The following is a 22513-nucleotide window of genomic DNA, read 5'->3' as shown; positions in this document are numbered from 1 at the left end:
CTAAAACGGGTAACTAGAAGAACACATGAACAACCAAAGCCTGTTGAAAATATAACCCTAGATCCAGAAATGGAAGATGCGGCACAAATAGAGAAGGCCAAAGGAAAGAAGAAAGGCAAGCAGCCATGCTACAAATTGCAGTCAGACATAGAAACTACAACCGATCTCAAATGAGTCCTAGAAGAACAAATTTTGGAAAGTAAAATTGAGTTTACCCTAGGCAAAATTCTTGGAATTGCCAAACGTGAATTTCCTGATGTAATTATTAATGTAATTAAAAGGAAAAGACAATATGTTGGTGATGAAGCTGAAGAAACACTGCATGCTTTTTTGCAAGCTCTTCGAGTTTTGGTGCAGGATGAAGAGAAGTTGAATACACAAGGAATTCAGCTTGAAGCAATAAAATAATTAATTGCAGCAGTTGAAGCTAAAGAAAAAAAAACATGGAATAAAAAATTGAAGAAGTAAAGGCTGGAAATGTGATGGTCAACTGGTCCAAACCAGTTGGAAAACTTGCTCTAAAAAACAAGGTCATCTACAATACATGCATGATGAGGAAGAGGCTTGATTCACTCCAAGTAGTCACTACTTCCATACGCATTGGGCAAGAGCAACAACGGAGATAGTTGTCAAAATCAAAGAAAAAGAAAAACCATGTATTGCACTCTTAAACCATGGTTCTAAAATAAACGTCATGGCTAGGAGTCTCTATGAAAGTGGCGGATGGCCCATAGACATTGATCCAGGCTAGTGGATGAGAGATGCAAACAATTCTTCTGGAGAGTTATATGCTGCATATCCTAATGTGTAGGTAACTATTGGAGACATAAAAGACAATTTTCATTTCCTTATTCAAGACTCTTGTAGTTACCCTATTATTATTGGGAAACTTTATATTTCTGAAGCCTGCTTGGAAACAAAAGCTCTTGATGATGGTTCTTCCTATACTCAAATCTGAAGCAAGGATAATGAACGAGCTATCCAATTTCTTACTGTGTGTGTTAACCATCATCAAAATAGAGATCGATTGCGTGATTATCCTATGCCTCCTAATGCCCAAGAATTCAAGGGTTTTTGGGCTACACTACTGTAAAAGGAGGTTATGGCAGTGCTTCATGTAAAAAGAATGCACCTCCTCATGCTATAGAAACTGTGTCTCTAGCAAATCTACATATATGTACAGCCAACAATATGGGCTGTTATAAGTCTCTTCCAGCCATAACTAAAGCTGAAAGAAAATATTTATGTCATGCAAAAAGGGAGCTGAAAACTTATGATGTGATGGCTCAAAATGAAGATATTTCAAGCATCTTTTTTGGGTTGATTACTACAGACGCATTGGTTGGAATATATGCAGTAGTTTATGCAGCAAAACAGGCTGAAATTTTATCCATAAAGGTTTGTACATTGGATATTTATCAAGCAATTCAAGAATTTGTTGAATAGGAAGATATTGGTTTACTCAACAAGGCTGAAGCGCAAGTGGAGAAAAAATACAAGACGGTGGATAAGAAAGTCAAGCCTGTGGCAGCAAGCCTGTGGTAGTCCCACTTTCTCTTGAAAGTGAAGGGCTGGCTGATAGGGCAACAAATCATCCATGTCTTCATGAACCTTCAAACATTGGACACAAGTTTACATCTGAAAGTATAAAAGAGCTCAAAATAGGTGATGATTCTTTCCTTTCGTCGATTGAAAAATACTCTTTTATGCAAATGCTAATGAAACATGGAAAAGTTTTTGCATTTCAACCAAGTGAAATAGGCTGTGTGGATCCAAATATTGTGGCTCTTATGGTCATTTTTACAGTCCCACATGTGCCTTGGAACCTCAAACCTATTCCTATTCCAAGGGCGTATTTGCCCAAATTATTAGAACTTCTAAATGAAAAGATCAGAATGAAGATTTTGGAACCTTCTTTAGCACCTTACTCAAATCAATGGTTTACTATGCCCAAGAAAAATGGATCTTTATGATTCATTGAATATCTATAGCCTGTTAATCATACCACAATCCAAAATGTTGGTTCGGGTCCAATTGTTGACGAGTTTGCTGAAGCTTTTGCACGAAGAGAAACTTATTCTATGGGTGACCTATATTCAGGATATGGCCAATTTTATCTTTCATTATAAAGTTGAGACATTACTACAATGAAGACACCTCTTGGATTGGTCCATATGTGTACTCTACCACAAGGCCCAACAAATTTCATAGCCCATATGATGAACGCCATGGACAAAGTCTTAAGGGTCTTTTATTCCACATCTTACTCTTCCATTTCTTGATGATGTACCTATCAAGGGATGTGAAGTCTACGAAAGGAATGAGGAGCTTAATGAACATGACTGCAAGACATTTGTAGTTAACCATATTCATGATTGTGATAGGATTTTGACAAAGTCAGAAAAGGTTCATCTTACCATTTCTGGAGCTAAATCAATTTTTAGAGTTGAAGAAGTCCTAGTGGTCGAACATCTATGTGGCCCCTATGGACGCAAACGTTCGCGAATCAAGATAGATGCCATCACCAGAATGCAAGAAAAATGCACAAATATTTCAGAGGTGAGAAGATTTTTTGGCGCATGTGTATTCTATCTCATATGGATACCACATTTTGCTCATGTAGCTAAAAATATTTATCAATTATTAAGAAAAGGCCAAATATTATCTTGGGGTAAAGAGCATACTCTAGAAAATTAAAGAAGTTGTTAATTTCAGCCCCCACTCTCAAAAGGGTTGATTATTCAAATGGTCAACCCATCATCCTTACTGTGGATACAAGTCCCATTGGGATAGGATGGGCTATTGGCCAAGAGGATCTTGAAGGTAATAGATATTCAATTTGTTTTGGAGCAAAAGTTCTCAATTAACATCAAAGAAGGTATGCTCAAGTAAAAAGGGAATTGTGGGGAGTTTTAACAGCATTAAAGTGTGATCGTGAATACTTTATAGGTGCTTCCGTAGTGGTAGAAACTGATTGTCTTCCACTCTTGGGCATGATTCTCAATTGCTCTACACCCGACATTGCTGTCTTCCACTCTTGGGCATGATTTTCAATTGCTCTACACCCGACATTGCTGTGTTAAGATGGATTGCATATATTAAATGTCTCAACCCCGAATTAAAGCATATTGTAGGAAAGGAGAATCCAGTTGCTAACATGTTGTCATGTGTAAGATATGACAATAAAGAGGAGCTGATGGAAGAAGATGAAATTGAAGAATCTATACTTGTTGAATTTCATTCCATGGCTGCTGAAAATACCTTTTCAATTGCTGCATATATAGAACTAAAGCTGAAAACAGTAAGTGTAGCTTATCTTTTTAATGGTATAGCTTTAAGTATAGCAAGAACAGGAAAAGGTACTACTATTTGGTCTATACATTATAGATGGGTTATTGATCTTGTAACCATGCCTATAGGGATATGAAACATGCGGTATTTAGTGCTTGCAAGAGAAGATCTAACCAATCAAGCTAAAGGCAAAGCTTTAACAACCAAGACCACTCAATCTGTTTGTCGCTTTTTGCTTGAAGAAGTATTTTGCAGATATGGCTATGTTGGCAAGGTAAGTGTAGATAGAGGAGAGTTGGATGCCGATGAGGCACACAACTTCTTTGCTCAATTGGGTATTACGTTGGCTTCAATATCAGCCTAAAACCCTAAAGGCAATGGAAAAAGTGAGAGAGGGCATCAGCCTATTCTCAGAGCTTTATCAAAGTCTTGTAAAGGAAAGATTAAAGAATGGCCTAAAATGCTTCCTTTCACATTATGGGCTGACTGGAATACTCATATTGTCCTAACTAGCTATATGATAGCTGAACTTATGCATGGACAACAGCCAATTATGCCAATTGAAGAATCTATTCTCACATGGAGTCTTCTACCTTGGGAGGAAGGCATCAGTAGAGAAGAGTTGATGACTTTGATGGCAGCTAGAAAGAAGGCCTAAAGATGTATAAGCAGCTATTGAGAAGCTAAAAACAGCAAGACTAAAGAACAAACGAAGATTTAATAGGCAACATCGACTTTGGCCAAGAGCTATTCAAGAAAACGATTTGGTGCTTGTCTATGAGACAGTAGCCTAGACAATCAATACAATGCTTCTAGGAAGATAGTAAAGCATTGGTTTGGCCCATATGTGGTAAATGTAGTACATGACAATGCTACCTACTCATTGGCTAAATTAGATGGAAGAAGTATGAAAGTACCAATAGCTGGAAGCTCTTCAAACAAAGAGAAGCATCTACCTATGAACTACATGACTTAGATGTAGGTCACGACTTGAAAATGCGGAAGAAGAAGAAGAAATAGAAGATGAAGATGAAGACATGACAAATAAATATCTCTCTTAACGCTGCAAATCCAAGCAAGTGGCACATGCCGAAGGATGTGTAGGTTAGGTTGGGGTGAGTGTCACGGGATTATGTGTACAAGATGCAAATAAGCTCAATCTTTGCATTCCTGAGGCTCTTGATGCTAAACACAAGAGTAAGTTACAAGGTGTTTTCTAGGCTTGGAAACCTTGAGTTTCATAAGTCTGCTTCATATGACATGGTATATATGTTATTGGACAATAATATAGCTTGGATGTAAACCTCATGTCCTAAATACATGAGATGTGAAGGTGTTGATCCAAAAGCATGTGTGTAACAAGCTCATTATCATGAGAGATCACTTAGATAAGGAAGGAAGTTGACTAAGTCAATGCCCATGTGACATTGTATATGTCTTATGTGATTTATATGAAACAAGACTTTGGCAAGAGAGAGTAAAAACGTAAACAAGGAGAGTCAGTGCAATTTTCAGCGTAAATAAGGGTGCAGGTTGGGAGAAGAAAAATTGAAGGATTTGTATCATGTATGTGCTACACAAAGTAGAGTTTTACCATGCAACTCAAGCTTGGGAGTAAAGGAGTGGAGGAACCTTCATCTCTTGCCAAGTGAGTAGCACTTTTATTCATGCAATAGCAGAAAAAGAGCAATATTTGTGGCTATCCAAACAAGGCAAGAACTATGTATTTAAAGGGTAGCAACCCATACATACTAGAGCTCTATTAGGAGTCTTGAGGAATGACTAGGCCTGACATGTATATTCCTCTGTATGCCGAGTTTGATCTCCCATGTCAAAAGAGACATTAAATTCACTCTCTTGAGTCCTTTAAGAGTTGAATAGGGACTGTAATTGGTCTTCCAATCGTATAATCTGAAGGGCTGAAGTTCATCTACTTGCTTTATTGATTAATCTTGACACAAAGGGCTATTCTTACTCTTAGACTCGGGGGGTTCACTATATATATATTCTCTATATAACGTGTGTTCATGGCCTATTTATAAATATCCTAATCTATGAATTTTTCTTGAATAAAACACAACCCTAATCTATTCAATCTCTAAGTAATGGGCCCTTTATATGACACCCTTCTGTATGTAAAAAATGGTGTTTTAAAAACCCCTTATTTTGAACTCACATTACATATACATATATTCATGAGTGATCCCCCCCCCCTTGAGCCCTTAGAAGCTTACTGCAATCTACCATTGTGGAAGCTTGAAGAGAGGAGTGTCAAGAAGCCTTCTTGACTTGTTTATGTGAAGAAAATGGGCTAAATATTTCAGCCAAAACAAATAATTTGGGCAACACTTATCTTTCTCTTCTTGAAGATTCTTGATCAATCATTGGTCTTACTTGACATTGATATGCTTGATGTAAGTTGACATTGCATAAGCATTGTGGAAGGGGTATCAAGAGAGCATCTTGATTGCTCTATGTACATGCTTGGGCTTATATAGGTAGCCAATAACATGGCTGACTAGGGCATCAGAAATTCCTTCTTTTTTCCTACTTCTATATGCTTATTGCAAGCTAACTATTACTTGTTACATGTTCTTGATTATAGGGGTGCTTTTTTCTTCATCAAAATGTCTTCTTGGAAGGTAGATGCAATGTATATGGGCTGAATTAGGCAGCCCACACAGTGAATTTGTGGATAGTAGGTCCTTTTTCTTCTCTATTGCTTCATATGGTGTGAAAGACACTTGTTTTTTGTTGTTCTATGTACTTTATGTTAGGAAAGTTTATGCTAATCATTAAAGGTGAATTCCAGAAGCTTTATGGATTGATATATTCAGCCATATTCAAAGAAATAGCTACAACATTGTTCTTTTAATTCATTTCTTGCTCTACAGTTGACATTTTGTCAAAATGTGCGAGTATTATGTGCCCCTATGGTAGGGGAATGTTTGAAGATCATTCATAGATGCTATAAATTGAATTAAGAGGAGAGTTTTCTCTTTATTCTTGGATGTGGTAACTTAACCTTACCAAGATCTCTATTTGAAACTCTCTTGAAGCAAGTCTTTTTGCCTTACAAGCCTTGTAATTGACTCATAAGCTTTTTTCCCTTACAATTTATATTGAATGTAATCATGCAAAGTTGATTCATGTTATGGCATCATATTTGAATGATGGGATGCAGAGTTGTTTATGATAAATGTACTTAACTTCATAATCTGTGATTGCTCTTACAGTCAAGAAAGAAAGCTTGATTTGAATTAGAACTTATGAGGTAATACTCTTGTGATCTTTGCTAAGAACATGTAGTTGAAAGCTCTGTTAACGTCTTTAAGGACTTGGCTTGAAACCTTTAACCCTTTTCTTATCTCTACCATCTCTGGAGTCTAAGCTCTTGAACCCTAATACAATCTTCTCTCTCAAACCCCTATGGTTGACCGATAATTACCTCTTCAACCTTTAAGCATTCATTGTACTCTACTTATCTCTTGAAGACACATCTCCATTTATCTTGTCTAGTTTTCTTGGCAAGCCCCTATGGTGACCTTCAACCCTAGGCACTGCAATAGGGAATGCTACATCAAAATTCTGATTGTGCTCCCTCTTGTTTCCTTCTAGCTTATTCGTACTTGTCAAGCTCATCACTGCCCCACTCTCCCACCTCACCAAAGAATATAACACTTTTACATGGGGTAGCGCACAACAGGAAGCTTTTGCTTGGTTCAATAAATCCCATTTCAAGAAGCTCTTTGATTTGCTTGGCTACTTCCTCTCGTTCACATTTTGATAATCTGTAAGGTGGCTTATTGATTGTCTTTGAGTTGGGCTCCAAATCAATGGGGTGATCCACCGCTCTCTTAGGAGGCAATGAAGTAGGTACTTCAAACAAATCTCTCTCTCTTGAGTTGTTGAATAGTGATAAGCTGAAAATCAGATCTATTAGGAATTCCTTGTAAATGGATGAGCTGTCCATTGAAGAAAAACTCCATATATAACTGTGAGAAATCCATAGTAATCCTGCCTAATGTCATCAACCAATCACAACCAAGTATAATATCTATGGGCCCCATTTCCAAAGTGATCAGGTCTACTTTGACTTCAAAATTTTCAGCCAACTGCAAAGAAACCTGTGGGCAAATCTGTGTGCCGATTTCCTCTTCACCATTAGCCACTTGTACTCTAATGGGCTGCTGTAAGTCTGTGGGAACACAATTCAACTTGTCCATAATGGACTTATTGACAAAACTGTGAGTACTGCCACTATCTATCAGAATGAACACTGGCTTTCCACATATGCTTCCCTTCATACGAAGTGTATTAGGGCTCTTAGATCCCGTCCAAGCATCCATAGAGATAGAACAATTAGTGGCAGTAAGCAACTCATCACAAGATCCACCAGGATCAAACGGAACATCTCCGCCTGGATCAAAAGAAAAAGAGTCGACTGGATCATAAAAGTACTCCTGTCCAGCGTCATCCTCAAAATCTTCATTTTCAGCATTGATTGCCACTGCATTAGCTTCATCTATGTCATCTTCAAAGTCCTCAAAAACTAGCATACTCTGAAGCTTTGGCTTGACATTTTTGTATACACACTTTGAAGCATGGTCAAGAGTATACTTTTCTCCACACTTGAAGCATAAGACCTTGTCCTTCCTTTCCTTGTAAAGATCCATGGGAATAGATTTGGGATTTGTATTAGCTAAAGTGGACTTAGGCTTGTTGTCACCCTGCTTAAATTCAACCTTTGGACTGTTTGCTGTCCTGAAATTACTTTGAGACCTAGAAGCATTGAATGGAGGATAAGTTGGTACCCGTAAGCTCCCACTAGGCATATGATTGCTGCCATAAATGTTACCAACTTGTCCTTGCTTTAAAACAGTCCTTGGTTGTCCATAACTTGGCTGAAATGAAGACTCTTTCCTATACTTTCTTCCATAGTGCTCCGCAAGCTCAATAGCCTTGAAAAGTGAAGTAGGATTTTGCGCCATAACATCAACTGACAAAGATGGCTCTAAACCATACATAAACTTGTGAAGCTTGGCCTCATCAGTGATGCTTTCCACATACATGGTCAAGTTGAGGAATTGGTTTGTATATTCTCTTACACTTAGGCCCCTTTGTTCTAAATCATACCATCTCCGTGCTAGCTTCTCTTTTTCAAGAGGCGAAACAAAGACTTCAGCCATAAGTGCCTTGAAAGCTTCCCAATTCTCAATAAGTACATTTTCTTTCTTGATATACCTCCACCAAGTATGGGCAAATCCTTCTAAGTGCAAGGAAGCAAAGTGAATCTTCATATCATCAGTTTTAGGATATATATCAAAGTAGGACTCCATCTTAGAGGTCCATTCCTCTAATTCTAATGGTGAAGATGATTGGCTATTGAATTTGGCTAAAACAATTTGGTCCTTGAATTCTCTATTATGAAAGGGTTGCTGTCCCAAAATTGGCGATCAGGATTTCCAAGTACAGAACCTCCAAATTGAGACTGAAATCTTCCAACAGGTGGCTGAGAATTACCATGTAATCTTCCTGTTGGTAAAGTGCCCCTAGAATTCTGAGTATGCAGTCCAAAAGCTTGAGTATTGGCCCCATTCAAACTGCCCAAATAGTCATCATGCCTTTGTGAAGCTTCTCCTACTTCATAGTGACTATTTGGAATGCTTCTTCTTCCAATGATCCCATTTCCATGACCATTCTGGTTAGATGGCTGAAGTGGGACTGAAGGGCCACTGTTTGAACAAGCCTTTTCATTAACTTCCTTTGATGCCATTTGCAACTGCATAAATTTAACAATTTGTGCCATGAGTTGTTCATTGGATTCTAGCAACTTATCAATAGAAGCCTTGGTCTGATCAGTAGATTGAACCATCTGCTCCATTCTTGACAAGATGGCCTCATGTCGTTCCCTATGTCTTTGTTCATGGGCACACAAAGTATTGTTGAGCAAACTGACTTCTCCTTATTGTTGAAGCTCTTCAGGGTTCTCTTGAAGTGTGCTATCCATCATGGAATCCCTGATTTGCTGAGCATAATCCTCCTGGACCTTATTTTTGCCTTTATGTCCTGCCATACTAGTGCAGTCTTGCAGTACCCCCTATCAGTAAAATGGCTATAACTTTGGCTAGGAAGCTCTGATTTCAGAACTTTTTTGTGCGAATCGAAGCTAACAATGCCCTCTTCAAGATGAGCTATAGCACGCTATAACAGGTTTAGGACAGAAAATTATGTAGCTGGATTTTAGAGTCTGAACTGTCTAGTCCTGCACCCTATCTAGACCTGTAAGTGCCCTGTTTTGACCCTGTAATGCAAGATTGTAACCCCAAATGGCTACCAAACCCTGCAAAGGGGTATATAGGACCTGTGGGTACCCTGTAGTACCTGCACCTGTGCTTCAGCAATGAAGGGTGTACATGTATCCACCTGTAAATACCCTGTAAGTGACCTATAAATTCCCTGTTTTACCTTGTTTTGGTCCTGTAGGTACTTGAGTCTTTGGAAAGTCTTCAATCTTCAATCCTCCACTTGATGTACCTCTGTGAGGGATAAAACAGCATGACAGGCTCCCTACACGGGCTCCGAATCACCGGGAGGTGGGCAAAGTTCCCCCCGGGTCGATTGGTTGCACCCCTTCGGGATCTTTGATAGTGAGGGAGGGTCACCTCTCTTTTGTCCCACTATCTCCCCCGGCATCCACCTTTTTCCTCGATGGAAATATCAACATGGCAGAGGCTAGTGTGCTAAGCAATCAGCATGATATGCAATTCAGAAATATTCATTCAACCTTTCATGAGATGCAATTGATTGAGATAAGAAAAATTGAGATGGGAGAAGGGTCTTACCTATGCAATTCAGTGACTCACTGATTGCTAGTACTTACCCTTTTACAATATTTTGGCTTGGGTGAGAGAAATTCAACAAAACAAATCAAGGTTATGCATCAAGCTGATCAAATGATACCTATGATGAGTAATGGTTTGAATCAAAATGGAATTCAATCAAATAGGTTGAAATTGAGGAAAATTAACACTAATCTCTGATCTATTGATCAATCCAGTGAATTAATTGATCAATAACCTCTCATCAACAAGTGGAAAGGCCATTAGCAATAGGATTATTGAGAGATTTCAGAGATTAGTAAAAGGAAAATACCTCCATTAAGCTTGAAAAATATGATGGATGTCAGCTTCAACCCCGTTGATGCAAAAGTTCTTCATAATCCATCATAAATCCATCATAAAGCTTTAAATCTCCATGAAATCAGACCATATATGCTTCAATATGATGAAATCCTTGAAGAATCAATGCTCCAGCCTTGCTTGAACACTTGAACCTCAAAGATTCAAGCTCCTTGATGAAAAGCCCCAAAATAATCCTTCCATTTGAGCTCCAATGTCATGCACGGGCTGAAATCTCTTCAATGTCTTCAATCTTGAAGTCTATCCAGCTTGTACTTAGCTTTAGAGAAGCCTTGAAGGTCGGAGAAGTCCAAAATTTAAAGAAATTTGAGCTTCCAGGTCTGTGGCTATGCCTGCCCTACTGTATATTAGGGTTTTGAGCAAAGGAATGGCTGATCAGAGTTCTCCTGTAGCTGAAAATTGTTGTACACAAGTGTTTGATGAAGCCTTCAAAACATTTGATCAATGAGCTGAAGATTTGGAGCAGACTGAGCAGGGAGAAGGAGCAGGAAACTCAGCGCAAATTTTGGCGCAAATTTCGGGCTATTTCTGGGCTGAAAATCTGCAGCATGCATCAAGTATGGTACTCCTCCTGAAGCTTAGGCAACAGAGAACCTTTGCCCCATGCTTTGGCAGTGACATGTTCAGCATAGAGAAAGATATTTGAAGAGATTCTTGACAGCCACCATGAAAGCTTCAGCCAAAAGCTTGAAGGAGAGAGAAGAGAAGCTCTCTTTTGAAAAGTAACTGTAGTTTAGTCTCTAACTAAGCCCGGTTAACCATCCTTTATCCTAGTTACCTCCATTTTTGCATGAAATTTGATGACGTCCAGCCATTTAGGCCTTTACCCGTCATATCTGACCTTGGATATCTCCAGATCTTGTCTCTTGCTAACTGTAGGTGTCCTGAAGCACTCCACTAGTCACTGTCTTGTACCATTTTTGTCTGAAATTGGTTTTGAAATAGGAAAATGGGACTGAAAATGGAAGAAAATAATGGATCAAAGACTCAAGCTCTGATACCACTTGTCAGAGAGAGAACCAGGGAGAGTGACGAGGAGAGAGAAAGACAAGAAAGATGAGGAAGCCATAAGAGCTGTGAGCAAGAAGGGAGAGAAAGATTGTAATTGTATTAATGTGTCAAAAAGATATGAAAAATTACATCTTCTCTCCTTTTATACCAATGTCAGTGTGACATGGTATATTATCAACATTTTTAACTATTCCCAGCTTCTTACAATATTAACCAGGCTTAGTTAGAGACTAAACTACAGTTACTTTTCAAAAGAGAGCTTCTCTTCTCTCTCCTCGTCACTCTTATTCTCTCTCTTCCTACAGTCTTTCTCTCTCCTCTGCAGTCTTCTCTCTCCTCTTTCTCTCTCCCTGGTTCTCTCTCTGACAAGTGGTATCAGAGCTTGAGTCTTTGATCCATTATTTTCTTCCATTTTCAGTCCCATTTTCCTATTTCAAAACTAATTTCAGACAAAAATGGTACAAGACAGTGACTAGTGGAGTGCTTCAGGACACCTATAGTTAGCAAGAGACAACATCTGGAGATATCCGAGGTCAGATATGGCGAGTAAAGGCTTAAATGACTGGACGTCATCAAATTTCATGCAAAAATGGAGGTAATTAGGGTAAAGGATGGCTAACCGGGCTTAGTTAGAGACTAAACTACAGTTACTTTTCAAAAGAGAGCTTCTCTTCTCTCTCCTCGTCACTCTTATTCTCTCTCTTCCTGCAGTCTTTCTCTCTCCTCTGCAGTCTTCTCTCTCCTCTTTCTCTCTCCCTGGTTCTCTCTCTGACAAGAGAGAGAATAAGAGTGACGAGGAGAGAGAAAGACTAGATTTAGAGAGAGAAAGACAAGAAAGATGAGGAAGCCATAAGAGCTGTGAGCAAGAAGGGAGAGAAAGACTGTAATTGTATTAATGTGTCAAAAAGATATGAAAAATTACATCTTCTCTCCTTTTATACCAATGTCAGTGTGACATGGCATATTATCAACATTTTTAACTATTCCCAACCTCTTACAATCCATCCCTTTCCAAAAGTTTTTGTCTTAAAAAACAAACCTAGAAACAACTAGAGAGGAGATGGATAGAACAGAGTACTACTTTGTTTTACAGCTTTACAAATGGGAAATGAATGAAGAATGGCCATTACAAGAGCTAAATTTGAAGAATGGAAGTAAGGTCTAACTATATACATGATTTGAAGTACTTCAGAAGCAAATGGAGCCATAAAATCTTCAACAAATTGTCCCAGAACAAAGTAGACAACTTGCTGAATAAACAGTCCCTGCTGGACCAAATCTGCCATAACTTTTTATAGAAGTGTCCAAATGAGATGTACCATATATCAAAACAAAGCTCTTGAAGAGTACTTTAAGCCCATGTAGATAGCTTGATTCGGAAAATTAGGTACAATAAAAACTGTTCTAAAACAGTGTGCTGCCCTGAACCAATCTGTATCAATACTAGCTCCATAAGCGATAGGCTTCAACCCACCAATGTCTCCCTCAAGTATGGATACTCATCCAATATAGAATCAGGTCTCCAAGAAGCCTCTTCAGAGGGTAAACCTCTCCATTTGATCAAATATTCCACAATAGAGTGTGATCAAAGCTTCTTTTCGCGCTGACCTATAACAGCCTCTGGGATGTACTGAACAAGACCATCTTCATCAATAGGTGGCAGCTCATCAACTATATCCACTGGATCACCATAATAGGGCTTGATCTGACTAACATGGAAAACGTTATGAATTTTTGTAGAAGAGGGAAGCTCTAGTTTGTATGCCAAATCTCCAATCCGTTTAAGGATCTTGTAAGGGCCATAAAACCTGTGGGCAAGCTTATTACTAGATCCATCTTTCAACGTAGAGTACTTGGATTTGGGCACCTTCAAGAAAACCAGCTCTCCTTCTTGAAACTCTAAAGGCCTCCTCTTCTCATCAACATACATCTTCATTTGATCTTGAGCCTTCCTTAGATTCAGCTTGCATTGCTAAAGAAGGGTTTGCATTCTTTCCAACTCTTCCTTCCCATGAGGATTGATCTTTTCATTAAAGATGACTGTGGGTAAGGGCACCTTGTAACCATACAAAGCCTCAAAGGGTGAAACTCCTATGCTCGCATGAGTGGAATTGTTGTAAGCAAACTCAGCCAGGTGTAACCAAGAATCCCATGCGGTTTGGACATCATAGCAAAAATGGCGAAGATAAGTCTCCAACCATTTATTAACTCTCTCTGTCTGTCCATCAGTTTAGGGATGATAAGCCGTAGGTGGAGCTAACTTAGTGCCCATAGATGTAAATACCGCTTGCCAGAAGTTACTCATAAACTTTGAGTCCCTATCATGGACAATCACCTGCGATAATCCATGTAGTCTAAAAATATGCTCCATAAACTGATTGGCCACTTGAGAAGCAGTAAACTGAATTTTTGTTGGGATAAAATGAGCTGCTTTGGTGAGTCTGTCAACCACCACATAAATAAAGCTGGGAATAGTTAAAAATGTTGATAATATGCCATGTCACACTGACATGGCATATTATCAACATTTTTAACTATTCCCAGCTTCTTACATCCTCTTTGGCTGGTCACTTATGTCACTAAATTGATTACTTATTACACATTCTCTATTTAATAAATTTATGTCAATAAATTAATGGCTCACTTTTCTTTAAGTGTTGATGATGGTCTAGCATGGCCATGAGACCATTTTGAGACCAGTATTCCTAGTGTATCACTTAATGGGGTGATCAGAGCATTGTGATGGGGATATCTGGTACAAGCAATACAAGTTATGAAGGGGGAAAGAAGTTTCTGCCACGTGTAAGAGTGTATGCAAGAACCAAGGAGTTACACATAAATGAAGATGGATTGAGTTCTAAGAAGAGGAAGTGCATTAGCATTGTGTATATGTATTTATGTGTACATCCGGGGATTCTTGGGAATGTTTACTTGTGTGTAATGAGCATTGCATTCATTTGGGGTCATCCTCTCCCTTACAAGTCAAGGTTTAAGGTCTTTCATTTCATTAAGAAAGACAAGAGAGGAAATTCTCTCACTAAGAAAGATGAGAGACGTGATTCTCTCGAAGTGAGGAGAGAAGTGATTTTCTCTTTCTCAGGTCTAAAATGACACAAGATTTTATGTGGAAGTCAATCTTAGGGTTGAGGCCCAAGGCAATTTAATGAACTCTCCTTAAGGTGGTTGCATGGACCACAAGTTAAGAAGTACAGTTTAAAAAGTTTTTTTTAAAAAAACATGGTGAATCCATTTTTCAAATAAAGCGCAATAGAAAGATGATCTCTAAAAACGGCCCACGAATGTTATCGAAAACAAAGAGATCTACAACTTTCGTATTGGTCATATTTTCATCCAAGCAACGCACAGAGAGATATCTCGAAATTGGTGTTGCAGAGTAGGTCCTGGATCAGCCACATCTTTCATGGAGATCAATCTTTCCAATATTGCCACTCAACTCTCTCTCCAAGAAGAGAAGCTCTTGAAAGCCTATAAAAGAGGAGGCTCTCCTTGGGTGTGGGAGAGGTGAAGAAAGCATCACTTTGCATGCATCCAAGAGGAGAAGAGAAGGTGCAAGTGTTGCGGAAACTCTGCTGAAATCAAGTTCCAAGAGGAGAAGAGAAGGTGTAAGAGTTGTGGAAGCATCACTTTGCATGCATCCAAGAGGAGAAGAGAAGGTGCAAGTGTTGCGGAAGCTCTGCTAAAATCAAGTGCTGTGGAAGCTCTGCTAAAATCAAGTTCTAAGAGGAGAAAATAATGTGCAAAAGCTGCAGAAGCTCTACTAAAATCAATTTCCAAGAGGAGAAAAGAAGGTGCAAGTGCTGCAGAAGTTCTACTGAAATCAAGTTCTAAGAGGAGAAGAGAAGGTGCAAGAGCTGCGGAAGCTCTGCTAAAATCAAGTTCCAAGAGAGGAGATGGTGCAAGATCTACTAAAATCAAGTTCCAAGAGGAGAAGAGAAGGTGCAAGTACTGTGGAAGCTCTGCTGAAATTAAGCTCCAAGAGAAGAGCCCTATACATATTGTGTAGGAGAGAAGGAGACTCAAGAAGGATCAAAAGGTGCAAACTTCCAAGTTGTGCAAGTGTTAGATTGTTGTATACCGTGCAAGGAACCGTGATCTTGTTTCCAAGATCTACAAGTAAGACAGGTTTATGTGTAAGGGAGGAGCTTGCTCCTTGTCAATAATATAACTCCACAAGGGGGGGGACTGGCCAATCTTCCAGTCCCTAGTGTGTTGTCAATCTCTCTATCTCTCTCTCTCTATACATCTTTCTTTTCTCTCATCAGTTCTCTCTCTACTCCAGCATAATATTAAACATATATATTTTAAGTATATAAGAAAGTCAAGGGTGTATCTCGGATCTTATAACAATGGTATCAGAGCATGTCTCTTTTCTTTTCTGAAAGTAAAGGCGATCCTTGCAAGAAGAAGGTAAAGATGGCAACTGATAAAGTGCCTAAAAGTGAGCAATTACAAGCTCAATTGAGAGAGTATCGTAGCTTGTTAGAAATTTCGGAAGTACGTCAATTGATTGACAGCTTAAGGGCAAGGGAAGAAGCTACTTATGAAGGACTAAATCCTCCAAAAGATGGTGATATTGGAGGAAACACCATTGCACCAATTGATGGTGAAGGTGCAAATCATCCAATTGCTAAGAAACTTCAAATTGCCTAACAAAGTCTGGGGATAAGGACATAAAGTTTGACTCTTACTGTGGTAAGAGAGATCCTGCAAAGGTGTTAGCCTTTGTTAGGCAATTTGAAGTTTCTTTTTTTAATGGTAATTTCTCAGAAAAGTCCAAGCTCAGGCATGTAGGCATGCACTTGAAAGACATAGCTAGCAATTGGTGCTTGACTCTCATTTTGGAGGGAAGGAAACCTATAACTTGAGAAAAGTTCAAGAAGAAGTTTTATGCTCAATTCTTGCCTCCTGATTTTGAGAATGATGTCAAGAAGAAGTGGGATTGGCTAGGCCAAAAAGAGCATGAGAAGATCACTAGTTATGTGGACAAGTTTTGGTCTACTCTTCTCAAGGTTACTCTTTTCATGGAGATCAGTGATGAAGAGAAGAAAAGGAAGTTTGAACTTGGCCTACTCCCTCATTTACACAAAACCATGAAGGTGTATCCACATGAAACCTTATCTTGCATGATGGAGTCTGCCATCATAGCTAAAAGTTTGCATACACCTAATACATCTCGAAAGTTGGAGATGAGTTCTTATATAGCTAGACAAGAGTGGCTCTATGATCAACCAAGATACAGGACTAATCAAAGAAGACCTATCTTTACCCATGACCAATATTCAAAGCCAGAGGGTATGTTGAGAGTGGAAAAAGATTGAAATTTTGACTGATTTTTGTTGTTTTTGAGGTCTGAATGATTGATTTTTGATGGATTTAGAGTGATGTATGGTTGTTAATGGAAGTGTTTGAGAGTTTTTTGGATGATATTGATTATGTTTTGGAAGCTCATGATAATTGTTAGTGAAAATATGAAGCTATGTGATGTTCTATTGATGTTTTGATTGGTTCTGATACCTTCTGTATAGCTTCTATTTTGTTCTAATTTTCTTCTGTATGAAGCATGGATTGATGATTGATGGAGTTTGAAACCTTTTGAAAGATTATTGGAGATTTTTTGATAGTTTGGAATGGTTTTAGTATGAGTTATGAGGATTTTATTTTCTCTGATGACCTTCTGTAAACCTTCTGTAGAGCCTCTGTCTCTACTCTGTCTCTATTCTGTCTCTACTCTGTATTTATTGTGTGCTGTTCTGTAGATCTTCTATAAGTGTTTTGTGGAATGTATGTGTGACTTTGGAAAAATTTTCTAACTTTTGGAAAGGATGAATCTAAGTTCAAAAGAGCTAAAACAAATGAAAGAAGCAGCTGCTAAAGACTGAAGAGAAGACTGGAGTGACAGTGACAATAGTGAGCTATGAAGAGACATTGTAGTGGCTCTGGTGCCTCTTCACATCAGACATACCTCTTGGGAGGTGCATCCACAACCTAAGAAGGATTATTGAGAGTCATTATGGAGTATTGTAGTGAGGAGATGATGTACTATTGAGAGAAAGAGAAAGAAAGCTAGAGATAGCCAATTCTATGAAAACAGTGTAACTGTATATGCGAGATTGAGAGAGAAAACTATGAAGACATTGAAGATGAATACTATGTGATTGATTTCCATTCAAAAATGGTGTATTATTTTATGTTCTTTGTTCTATTGATGGATTCTGTGAAGATTTTGAAGATTATTGTTGATTCTATCAAATCCGTGGGAGATATCTACTATGATGCTACGTGAAGAAATGTTGTTTTCTTTGTTTTGGTAATCAAAAGAATGAAATAAAATCTTGTTGATGTTACAAGATAGATTTTCTTGCAGTAGAATCCCTTTGTCCTTGGTCTCTCTCTTGGGGCTCCATGTTTTTGGTACGCAGCGCCGGGGAAACTTGCCATCAACAAGCATCAGAAGATGCTAAAAATGAAGGAAATGGCATTGCCAAGAAGAGAAGAATTCAATGGATGTTTGCAAAGTTCCTTCTTCTACTAAGGAGTTGGAGATTCTTATTGCCAAATCCACTTTCCACAAGAAGTTCATCCCACAATGGCAAAAACATATTACCATCATGATGCATGCTCTATGTGGTGGACTGTTTCCTCTTCCTATTGAGACAACAGAAACTTGCATCTTAGTGGCAAACTGTTTGGGAACAAACTGATAGATAGAAGCAGAGAGAATGACTATCCATGGAAGATTTGGTATTCATTAAGAAGTTTCGAGACATCATCACCAAGTGGGAGATCGTGAAGAAGCTTCAGGAGTCATGGTCTGTGGAGGTTCACAAAAACAAGAAGGAAAAGAGTTGGGATTTGTTCATGGATGCTCAACAGCAAGATACGTGGGATGCTTGGTGCATTGACAATCTTCTATCCAATTAGCAACCCACTGGAAGTTGGTAGACAGAGTGTTTTCACAACATACACTATCGAAACCATCAAAAGCTAGCATTATTATAATAGCACAACAACGATCCTAAGAAGAATGAGTTTTGATACTTTCAGAACGGAATATCTCCCCCTTTGTAGTGGTTTGAAAGCCAAATTCAAAGATGTTGAAAAGAAGGAAGTAGAAGAGATGTTGGCCAAAGAATCGCCCAAAGACCGAAGTCCCTCTCTAATTCTATTCTGTTGAGTACTAAACAGTTGGTTGGAGCCAAGCCCCTGATGAATGACGCAATCAAGAGGCAAGCGTTAGAACGAGTCCAGAGGTACATGAGAAGAGAGAATGTAAAAATCAAAGCTGAGAACGAGCTCGCAATAGAAGCCTCCTTTGATGCCCTAAAAGCACTTTTTACAGAAGTCCCCATGGCGACTCAAGGTCCCCTTCCTAGTTAGATTCGTCCTGGAAATATTGATGATAGGCCAGAAAATGTAGTCCCATTGCCGATTTTTAAGGGAGAGTACAATGAAGACCCTGATCTTCATGTGGTAGAGTTTATGGTAGCATGTGTGGCTAACAATGCCAGAACCCTTTAGCATTGGTTAGCAATATTGCCCGCTACTTTCAAAGGCACGTCGTTTCAGCGGTATGAGAGACAAGCAGCAAGAACTTTTGGCACATGGGATGACCTGAAGTTGGCCTTCCTCACTAAATTTAGGTGTGAAGGTTCTGAAGAGTAGATGCATAAGGACTTCATGAACCTAAGTCAGTCCTCTAGAGAAAGAGTAGAAGCTTATGTCTCGCGAATGGAATCCATCCTGAAGAGATGAATTAACCATCATTTGGACAAAGGTATCCAAAAAGGAGTGTTTCTCAGAGGCCTACAACCAGAAGTTCACAAGTTCGTGGAATTGAGAAGACCAGTCAATCTACAAGCTGCAGTGGAAGGTGCAAGATTGTATGACGAAGTTGAAGCAAGGCTGTCATTGACTCCAGGAAGAGGAGTCTTACCTCCTCCCATGCCAGGAATGGTATACCCACCAAATGCAGTTCCAAGGATAGTTCCTACCAGTATCCCCAGATGCAAATAGTGCTGCAGTATAGTGTACCTAATCCACTGTGGTCACCACAGACGACAGTGTCTCAAATGATGGTTCAACCACAACAACAGTGGCCTCAAACAATTCCTCCAATGGTAACTCAATAACATTGGAACCCTACCAACTAGAATCAACAACCCCAAGTCTCAATAGGATCTCTAAATCAAGACCAGAACAGAGGACCCTCTGGATCGACCCAACCAGTTTATGTAGTAATTACAAAAGCTTCACAAAATCCTACTACAAGAACTTCAAGAGGTGAAAATCTGAAGGACTACTTATATAGCTCAGTTGCAAGTATCAAGAAAGAGCTTATGGATGTGATTACAGAGCAATTACAAACGTTGAAGGTGAATACTACCAATATATCCACCCCTACGGGAGTTGGAAGAGATGTGATGCGCTCTAATACATGGTGCGGAAAGTGTCATCAAGCGGGACGTTTAGCCACTGAATGTACCCGAAAACCAACCATTCCTAGAGCATTATGTTCCTACTGTCTACGGAAGAACCATACAGAGGATATTTGGTCTCTGAAAGAGATGCATGAACGAAGACAGAAGGATAAAAATGCAAGATTCAACTTGCTAGAATCCAAAATGACAACACATGATGTTGGACCAAAGCCTAGGGAGTTTGGTCCTAATTTCGGTCCAAGGAGGTTGCCCTCTCAAAGTTACAGAGGACGACAGTCTACCAGTAGTCAGAGATAAGAAGTGGAATGTTACAGGTGTGGAGAAAAGGGTCATATCTCCCCAAATTATCCAAACCCTAGACGATCTCTGGATTATAAGACCTTATGCAGCTGATGCAAAGGAGAATACCGCAATGCAAAGGATTGTCCAAGTCCAGCCCATGTAAAGGCCAATGTCACTAATAGCCAACAGAAGGTACAAGAGCCTGCCTCCAATTTGGTAGAGTTGGAAGTTGCCGCTATCACGCGTGCGAAGAAGAAGGAACCAGTTGTCCAGAACGAAAATAATTCTCCTGCTAAGGCTATGAAGTTCAACCTGCCAACAAAGGGACAGAGCAGTACATGACGGAACAGTGCAGTACAGAGCACTGCAGTGCCACAGAGAGTCCTATAGACAGTCCCAGAAATAAGACCAGAGGTCCAAGAGATAGGTGATATAGAAGCATCTCCATAAACAAAAGAAGTGTCGATGCTGCCAGAAGAAAAAGGAAAGATGAAAACGGATGTAGCTCCATTCCCCAGCAGGCTAGAAAAGCCCATGGATCCTATCAAAGAATATGACTTGGTAAAAGACCTAGACACTTTTAAACCTAACTTAACATTCCGGTAGTTGCTGATCCAGTCTCCCAGCTGCTGAAAGAAATTCAAAAGCATCTTGACAAGAAGACACGGACTAAGGATTGCTCCCCCAAAAATAGTAAAGTCCAACAAAGTTGTAGAACCTATGAAGGAAGTGGATGTGGCTAATGCCTTCCTAGATCCTGGAACCCCAGAGATTAGTGTATGGATTGAAGGATGCTTTATCTCAGATGCATTGATTGATGGAGGCTCATCAGTAAACATAATGACGAATGTGACAATGAAGGACTTAGGGTTGCAAGGAATTCAACCTACACAGTGGCTTATCAGATTGGCAGACCAAAGCAGAATTAAACCGTTGTGCATCCTCCCATACGTAAAAACAACCCTTGTAGAGAGAGTATATTGGCTGACATATTTGGTGGTCAAACCAAATTCTTATGGGACCTCATACCCTCTGTTGTTGGGAAGACCTTGGCTTTTTGAAGTGAAAGCCAAGATTGACTGGTTCAAAGGAACCCTAACCCTAGGTAGAGGACCCAACAAAGTGGTGTTGAAGTTGTATGGATCGCAAAAAGGCAATGTATCCACATCCATCGACGTCATAACTGACTCTTCCAACAAAGCAACAGATGGTACATCAGAGGATGAAGAGGTTATTAAACAAATATTTCCTAAGAAAATAGAGGCACAGTCCTTAACAGTGAACACTGTAAGCCAACTGCCAAAGGAAGCCAAGTCTTTGTCCATGGGACAATACCTCCTACCTCAACTAGAATTAACCTCTGAAATTACCTCTAACAATGAAATAGAAGCATGGATGTATTGTTCTCCCTGTTACATGGCAGTCACAGAGACAGTAACAGAGACAGAAATAGAGACGGAGCTAGAGACAGAAGCAGAAGCAGAAGCAGACGTAGAGGCGGAAGATCTGTTCTTCTCCTACAGAGCCTCTACAGAAGTAGAGGCAAAGCCTCCACAGGAAGAGGATGAAATTAATGAGGAAGAAAACGAAGCAGGTTATGAAAGTGCAGATGAAGAAGATCCTATGATAGTGGATGATCTTGTTGATGTCTTTACAGAGTCCTTAGAGGCCGAAGATCTCAAGGTGTTTGATGGAATGACCATGGTTCCATTTGGGTTGACCAATGGACCACAAAGTATGCAAAATCTGCATAATCAATGGATCAAAGGCATAAAAATTAAGTTCACCAGTGGCTCTTGTCGCCCTGACTGTTCAGTCCTAAGAAAAGATGATGATGATGTCCCCTGCCAACAAAAGCCAGAGCTATCAAAGCCATGGCTTCTAGAAGGTCCATGCTATGTGACATTCCTAGACACATCCTCTGAAGATGAATCCCTAAGTCTAGAAGAAATCACCACTCACAAAGAAGCAAATAAAGCTCTGATACCTTTCCAGCAATCTCAACAGACAAATGAGTCATCTGTTCAAAAGGAGGACACTAGTTCTAGTGAAACATCAGATGTTAATCCCAACACGAAGAAAGCAAAAGGAAGTGGGAAAGACGCAGGGCAAAGGCGGAAAAAAGGTAGCCCAATTGAAGAAAGAAAATGAGAAAAGGCCAAAAGGGCAAGGGCAACCTTAAAAGTCCAAGGGAAAGGCAAAAGGGGAAAGGCGTATTTTAAAATAAAAAGGCGCACCCTGAAATCTTGTAAAAGAGCGTTGGGCTCT

This window comes from Lygodium microphyllum, chromosome 6, assembly GCF_053477565.2.
Source record: "Lygodium microphyllum isolate KBCC chromosome 6, Lygodium_microphyllum_v1.1.10, whole genome shotgun sequence".
In the NCBI taxonomy this organism is placed as follows: Eukaryota; Viridiplantae; Streptophyta; class Polypodiopsida; order Schizaeales; family Lygodiaceae; genus Lygodium; species Lygodium microphyllum.
This window is presented reverse-complemented; position numbering follows the sequence as displayed.